Below are 8,985 nucleotides of genomic sequence, written 5' to 3' on the forward strand. Positions count from 1 at the left end.
AAAATTTGATTGTTTTCAAATGTTTAATAATGTATTTGAAAAAAAAAGTCCTTTGTTCTTCTGAAGCTGCTGACTGCTTACCAGGGGGGGCACCAGAGTAGAGCAAGCACGGGATGGACTAGCCCTGCAGGATAGGGGAGACTTTCTGGAGCATTATAGTATTTTTAATTTATTACTTTTTTCATGTTCCTGGCTAGGCCAGTGTTTATTGCCCATCCCTAATTGCCCTGGAGAAGGTGAGTTTCTGCAGTGCATCTTGTAGATGGCACACATTGCTGCTACTGTGTGTTGGTGGTGAATGGGGTGCCAATCAAGCGGCCTGCTTTGTCCTGGATGGTGTTAATCTTCCTTCTTCTACCTACCTTCTTCTCAGCCTGAATGCTGTCTTGTTTATTATTAGCCACCATCCTTTTCAGTCGCAATCTCTTTCAGTTGAGTTGTTCTGCCCCTGGCATTGCATGGTCTTGGGTACCTTTCCCACATGACCAGGACAGACAATGGATGCTCACTGTAAGGGAAATTAATGATATATCCAGCCTGGTCCTATTGCACCAGTTGTCCACTCACACACACTGGACCTTTACCAGGTCTCCATGCATTGCCTTCAGGAAAAACACCGCACTGCCAATGAAGTACTTTTTGAAGTGTTATCACCGTTTTAATATAGGAAACATGGCAGCCAATTTGTGCAAAACGAATTCCACAAACAGCAATGAGATAATATCCAAATAACCTGCCTTCGCGATACCCGTCAAAGGATAAATATTGGCCAGGGAATCGAGGAGAGCTCCCCTGCTCATCTTCAAGTAGAGCCATGTGATGTTTAACAGCCAGGGCCAGGGAGAGAAATCATAGGCTCTGGTGCTTTTCCTGTTTCTGGGCCCTTTATTCACCAAAACCACACCACCCCCACTGCCCAAGCCCACTTTAACCCTCCCCCTCAATCATACATGATATTTTTTCCTCTTTCCAGATTCACCAAACAATTACAGAAAGGTCCTAGTAAAAAGATAACACCATAGTTGGCACCTGGTTACAGATATCATCTGATACATATGCAGCATGGGTCATTAATATTAAGAGCAGCAACGACATAATGTAGTGTCAGTTTGTGTGCACCCTATAGGTGATCCCACCATGACTATTAAAAAACCAGAGAATACAAATTTTACTTTAACAGCATTGTGAAATATTATTAATTTGACAGGAAAACATCCCATTCGTTATTTATAACACTGTGCAGATGATAACAAGGATTTTGGTGACTGCCTCAGCCCTCATTAGCATGTTCTGCACATTGCAACATATGAACACAGTGACAGCAAAGTCTTATATGGGGAAAGATTCAATATTTCCAACCCAGCTAAACTACACAAGATCTTTTCCATGCTGTAGAAAAACTCGAACACTGTCCCCTGCCAGGGTGCATGGTATTATTCAATATAATTATTTCATACAAGGGGTGTAATTGGATTCTATTTTATCAGCAATCCCACAGGGTAGAAAGATCAAATGACTCCTGAGCAACAAAGTGGAATGATTGAACAACATAGGTCTTCAAACACAGAGTCTTCAGTTTACTGTCTCAGTCGAAAGACGGCACCTCCGACTCTCCATACTTCACTGGAAGTGTCAGCCCCAAGTCTGGGGAGTGGCCCTCATGCCCACTTCCTTCTGGCTCAGAGGTGAGTGCTACCCAGCCCAGCCAACTCAGTCAATAATGTATCTTAATAATACCCAAAATATAACACATAAACTCAATAATCCTTCATAGGATTATATTAATATTTGTTATCAAGGTCCATTTTTGTTTAAAGAGATGAAAAAGGCGTTGAATTAATTGTTAATTAAGTCTAGATATTGTCCAGGTATATTGATATTAATGCAACACTTTCATAAATAAATATTTGGTTTATAGTAATTACACATTTTTCTATTTAAAACATAGATATTATTATTAATATACCATATAATGTGTCTATTAATGTAGATAGAAAATAATATATTAATGCATAATTTAATTTCTGTATAGTATTTAAGGTATAAAGTAATTTATGTGTAATTAGTACAGATATGTGTTTAATTTTATATGTACATATATAAAGACTCTACATTAAATGTTGCGCCTGCATTTTCTGGATCAGATAAGACGTGGGGACATTGCAATATTTTGCATCTAAATTTAGTACTTCGCATAAAAAATTTAGATAGCATCTTTATGAAAGCTTTCTCTCCTGGTCTCTACTAAAAACCCGGGCGCTCTTTCTGCATTGCAGTCAAACACCGAGTCAGGCACGTCTTTGGGATTTACAGCTAGTCTGATAGATAGCAGCTGACAGTGCAAGCCAGTATTGAACCAGCATAACAAAAGAAAGTCTAAATTGCCTAAGCAAACCTTGGCAAAAAATTCCTGATTCCGTTCTTTTAATAAAACAAATTGGCAAAAGATAAACATTGCATCGCCTTGGGATAATTGCTCCATGATAAAATATGACAATTTTAGCATATTTGCAACATTGGTGCAAATAATTATTCATATATAATTTAACTTTCAACCGGAGTCTGAATTATTTCAATCTGACGCTGAGATTACTGAAGCCTAAAGCAGTAGCGTGAGCAGACACCGTAATTGCGTGCATACAATACGCGCCCCATGCTGTATATTAGCCACCAGCTTGTTCCATTACTTAACACTGTGCTGTGATCCTAGATGTATCATTGTTGTATAAACTATATCAGCTTAGTTTTGTGAAACTAGGAGGCTTAGTATTACAGGGCTCAAATTCCAGGGGACTGCACTGCTTGGTAATCACTGACCTTTACAGTGCAGAATGAGGCCATTCGGCCCATCGACTCTGCACTAGCTTTCTGAAAGAGCATTTTACAGAATCCCACTCCCCTGCTTTATCCTCATAACCTTACACATTCCCTCTTTTCAGATAGTAATCCAATTATTTTTTGAATACCTCAATCGAACCTGCCTCCACCACCCTTTCAGGAAGTTTGTTCCAGACTCCAACCACCCTCTGGGTAAAAAAATTTTCCCCACATCACTTCTCCTTTTGGCCATTATTTTGAATCTGTGCCCTCTAGTTCTTGATGATCTCTTCAGTGGGAGCAATTTCTCACTATTTACTCTGTCCATGCCCCTTTTGAATACCTCTATCATATCTCCTCTCAGCCTTCTTTTCTCCAAGGAAAACAGTCCCAACCTCTCCAATCCATCCTCATAGTTTCAGTTGTTTATCCCTGGAATCATACTTCTGAATCTCTTCTGTGTCCTCTCCAATGCACCCAGAACTGGATGGTGTACTCCAGATGAGGCTTAACTAGTGTCTTATACAAATTCAACATGAGCTCCTTACTCTTGTACTCAATGCTCCTAATAATAAAGCCCAGGATACCATATGCTTTACTAACTACTCTCTCAACATGCCCTGCCACCTTCAATGACTTATGTACATTTACACCAAGGTCCCTCAGTTGCTGCACCTCCTTTAGAGTTTTTCCCTTTATTTTATACTGTGTCTCCATATTCTTCCTGCCAAAATGAATCACCTCACACTTCTCTGCATTGAACTTCATCTGTCATTTGTCTGCCTGATCCACCAACATGTCTATGTCCTTTTGAAGTTCAGGGCTATTCTAACCACAGTTGACAATGTTTTCAATCTTTGTATCATCCACAAATTTTGAAATCATGCCCATGCACACCACAGCCTGTGCCATTAATTTATATCAAAAAGAGCAAGGGTCCCAAAACTGACCTTTGGGGAACTCCACTACAAACTTTCCTCCAATCTGAAAAACAACTATTTATCACTACTTTCTGTTTCCTGTCACTCAGCCAATTTCTTATCCAAATGCCTACATTCCTTTTTATTCCATGAGCTGGAATTTTGCTCAGAAGTCTATGGTGTGGCACTGTGTCAAAAGCCTTTTGAAAATCCATATACACCACATAAACAGCAATGCCCTTATCAACCTTCTCTGTTACCTCTTCAAAAAAACTTCAGCGAGTTAGTTAAACATGATTTTCCCTTAATGAATCCATGATGGCTTTCCTTAATTATTCCGCACCTGTCTAAGTGACTATTGATTTTGTCCCGAACTATAGCTTCCAGAAGTTTCCCTAGCCACTGAAGTCAAACTGACTGGTCTGTGTTGCTGGCATTATCCTTGCACCCTTTGAGCAGGGGTGTAAGATTATCACTGGTGCCTCTGAAATGTCCATCCTCACTTCCCTCAGTATCCTTGGATGCATCTCATCCAGTCCGAGTACCCTATCAATTTTAAGTTAATATAGCCTTTCTAATACCTCCTCCTTCTCAATTTTAAATTCCTTGAGAATACCAGTTACCTCCTCTCTCATCTCAGCCTGGGTAGCATCCTTTTCCTTTTTAAATACAGATGCAAAGTACTCATTTAAAACCTCCACTACTTTTCCTGCCTCCACATACAAGTCTCCTCTTTTATCCCTAATTGGCCCTACTTTTTCTTTTAACACCCTTTTATTGTTTACACACTTATAGAAGACCTTGGGATTCCCTTTTATGTTAGCTGCCAGTCTCTTTTCATGCTCCCTTCTTGCTTTTCTGATTAGTTTTTTTCACTTCCCCTCTGGTCCTTCTATATTCAGTTTGATTCTTCATTGTATTTTCTACCTGACATCTGTCGTATGCACACTTCTTCCTTTTCATCTTCATTTCTCTCTCTCGTCATCCAGGGCGTTCTAGATTTATTTGTCCTACCTTTCCTCTTCAAGGAAATTTACCTTGACAGTTCCTGCAATACTTTTTCTTTGAAAGTGGCCCATTGTTCAGCCACCATCTTTTCTGCCAATATTTGATTCCAACTCACTTGACTCAGATGCATTTTCATCCCATCGAAGTTGGCTTTCCACCAATTAATTATCCTTGCTCGGGATTGTTCCTTGCCCTTCTCCATGGCCAACCTAAACCTGATGATAAAATGATCACTGTCCCCTAAATGATCTCCCACTGATATTTGATCCACTTGAGCCAACTTATTCCCCGGAACCAGGTCCAACAATGCCTCATTGGACCGGAACCATACTGCTGCAGAAAATTATCTTGAACATGCTCCAGGAACACTCGCCCCTTTGCACTATTCGTATCCCAGTCTATATTTGGATAATTGAAGTCCTCCATTATAATTGTTCTATAATTTTTGCGCCCCTCTGTAATTTCTTTGCAAATTTGTTTCTCTACATCCCTTCCACTAGTTGGAGGACTATATACTACACCAATCAATGTTATTGCACTTTCTTCACTCCTTACCTCTAGCCAGAGAGATTCTGTCCTTGATCCGTCTGGAACATCCTGTCTCTCCAGAACTGTAATACTATCTTTAATCAATACTTCTACTCCCCCCACCACCTTGTCTCTCCTAAATACCTTGTACCCAGGAATATTTAATGCCCAGTCCTGCCCTTCTTTGAGCCAGCTCTCTGTTATAGCAATATAGCCAACCTGTGCCTGTAGTTCACCAATCTTATTGACCACACTCCATGCATTCACATATTAATAGCATTAAAATGTTCACATTAATCCTGATGTATGCTTTTTAACATTCCCTCTTGATCTGACCCCATCTAATGGCTTACTATTGCCTACTCTAGTTCTATCAAACTCTCCAAATATTCTATTTACCTTGATACTACTCTCTGATTTATCCTCCTTATCAGTTAATACATCTCTACTTCCCACTGTCAGTTTTTCTCCTCCTCTCTGAATTTTCCATCAGGTTCCCATCCCCCTATTGATCTCATTTAAACCCTCCCCACGAGGGCATTAATCCCAGTTCTGTTAAGGTGTAACCCATCCTTCTTGGACAGGTCCCACCTGCCCCAGAACCGGTCCCAATGCCTCAGAAATCTAAAGCCCTCCCTCCTACTCCGTTTTTACAGCCACATATTGAACTGCTCAATGTTCCTTTTCTTATGCTCACTAGCTTATGGCACTGAGAGTAATCCTGAGATTACTACACTTGAGGTCCTACTTTTCAATTTCCTTCCTAACTCCCTAAAATCTGCTTTCTGTACCTTGTCCCTTTTCCTGCCTATGTCATTAATCCCAATATAGACCATGACCTCTGGCTACTTGTCGTCTCCAAAAAGAATGTCCTGCAGCCGCTCTGTGACATCCTTGACCCTGGCACCAGGGAGGCAACATACCATCCTGGAATCACATCTACAGACACAGAAATGCCTGTATGCTCCTCTTACTATGGAATCCCCTACCACTAAAGCTCTTCCACTTTTCCTCCTCCCCTCCTGTGCAGCTGAGCTACCCATGGTGCCAAGAACTTGGCCCTTGCTACAGTCCTCTGAGGAACCATCTCGCTCACCAGTATCCAAAATGGAAAAGTGGGTAGAGAGCAAGATAGCCTCGGGGGATTCCTGCACTACCTGCCTGTTTCTCTTAGATACTCCGGTGGTCACCCATTCCCACTCTGCCTGTGTGCTTCTTAGCTGCAGTGCAACCACCTCTCTGAACATTCTTTCCACATAATTCTCAGACTTATGGATGCACCACAGTGACTCCAGTCACTGCTCAAGTTCTGCAGCACGAGCTCAAGTTTTTGCAGTTGGTGACACTTCCTGTAGATGTAGTCATCGAGGGCACTTTGTGCCTGCGTGACTTCCCACATCCTGCAGGATGCACATTCCACATGGCCGAGCTGCACTGACATACCTTAGAATTTATATAAAGTGTTTACTCACCTGTCACTCACCAAACATCTCCTCCTCTCCCTCTTGCACTCCTTATGAAGTCTCGCTGTTCTCACCTTCTCACAAACTGGTTCATTGAGCTTTAATACACATTTTAAGTTCATGTAATTTTAATGTTTACTTAAAAATCTTCACAGAGCCCTGAAACATCAATGATTCCCAGATGTTTTCCAAAATGTTACAGAAAATGATCAGAAATTGGATTGCAACTTGACATTTTCATTTTTAGTTTGTTTGTTGACAAAGTATTGATCTCGGTATCTGTATCTAACCCCGTGCTGTACCTGCCCCAGGAGTGTTTGATGGAGACAGTGTAGAAGGAGCTTTACTCTGTATCTAACCCCGTGCTGTACCTGCCCCAGGAGTGTTTGCTGGAGACAGTGTAGAAGGAGCTTTACTCTGTATCTAACCCCTTGTTGTACCTGTCCTGGGAGTGTTTGATGGGCACAGACTAGAGGGAGATTTACTCTACATCTAACCCCGTGCTGTACCTGTCCTGGGAGTGTTTGATGGGGACAGTGTAGAGGGTGTAAGCCAATGCGTCATTTAAATTGTATTAATCACATTTAATCATGTAGCAATGCTTTCATTTCTTTTGTATTAACAAATTTAAGTTGGTTGTGGTGGAGTCCTGTGGACAGAGTTTGTCTCATGGTGGGAAGAAGATGGAGCTGTGGAGAAGAGTTTTGACTGAAGGCATCACTGAAGCTCATATTAAACTTTGTAAAAATAAAGACACTTTCAACTAAACAGACACACACACAGGTCTCTGAGGTGGTGGATGGTCATGGACATTTTGGGCAGAATGGTCCCAGATTTGCACTAAGTGAAGTTGGGGATGAGAAAAAATGTTTTACCTGCCGACTGCTATGGTGGTTTTTCAGACCGAATCGTCCCATTCCCACCTCATTAATAATACACCCACAGGAAACATACCATCTCGCTGGCGGACAGCTCCGATTTGCCTGTCACGCTGTTACCTCGCCGCTTCCTCATGCAGGGCGCCATATTTAAAAAGCCTGTTTGCACGCAAACTTCTCAATGCTTGCAGCCCAGGAAGGTATTGGTGAAGAGATGGCTCCAAAAGCCAAGAAAAGTGCAGTCCCCCCTGATTCAGTAACACATCCCTGGGACGCCTTTGGGGCTCTGCAGATGGCCGCCATGATGTCCTCTAACCCCAGTCTGGCTGCAGGAGGCCAAAAAGTCTCACCACTCCGGCTTGGAAGGCGGTGGCAGAGGTGGTCAGTGTCAATGCTGCACTCAAGAGATCGGTCATCCAGTGCAGAAAACAGATCAGTGATCTCTTGCCAGGGTAAGGCAATCATCTCGTCACGCTAAACTCACACCCTCACAAGCCCATCACACATTCACTGGCATCTCACTGCCAGCTCAAGGGACATCATCACTCACTCTCTCACACAAACCCTCACATCTCCATCTGGCCTCATCTCCTTTGGAGACTGCCTCCTCATCCCTCACCATCTTGAGGCCACTTGCATGGATCAAATTGTGCCTCCACACACATCCTGTGATACCCTCCTTCCCCAGTACAGCCCTCGTCCTGCAGCCTCTTCCCTTGCCTGAGGCCATCTCTGCCTTCCCCAAGCGAGCCCTGGCCCTGCAGACATTGAAAAGCCACCCCCGCCTTATGGCTGGTCTGGTAGGTAGAGACCTGCCCATGAGCCTCCCTAAAAGTGATGTGGTATTGCCTGCGAAGCCTGGTGCTGATGACAGGGCGAGGGCTGTACTGGGGAAGGAGGGTATCACAGGATGTGTGTGGGGACACATTTTGACCCATGCAAGTGGCCTCAAGATGGTGAGGGATGAGGAGGCAGTCTCCAAAGGAGATGAGGCCAGATGGAGATGTGAGGGTTTGTGTGAGAGAGTGAATGATGATGTCCCTTGAGCTGTGAGTGCTGCCCAAAGCAAGATAGGCAAACAAGCCTCAAAGTCCCGAGCAAAGTGCACCTCGCCTTGGTACACATCGCTAATGTACAGTTGTGAAACACATCATGGTGCAATCACGCCGACGTCCCGAGATGATCTAGATGATTCCGGCAAGCAGGGCTTATAATTATATGCGGATGTATTAAACATGATGTTCCTGACTTCTGGCGGTGGGAAAAACCATTGACAGGTGGAGCGGAAGATTTCAAACTGGTTTTACGATGGCTTGAAACTGATTTTTGGCCCTCTAACCATATTGTCTGCTCAAGCCTGCCATGACACTT

This window comes from Carcharodon carcharias, chromosome 17, assembly GCF_017639515.1.
Source record: "Carcharodon carcharias isolate sCarCar2 chromosome 17, sCarCar2.pri, whole genome shotgun sequence".
Classification (NCBI taxonomy): domain Eukaryota; kingdom Metazoa; phylum Chordata; class Chondrichthyes; order Lamniformes; family Lamnidae; genus Carcharodon; species Carcharodon carcharias.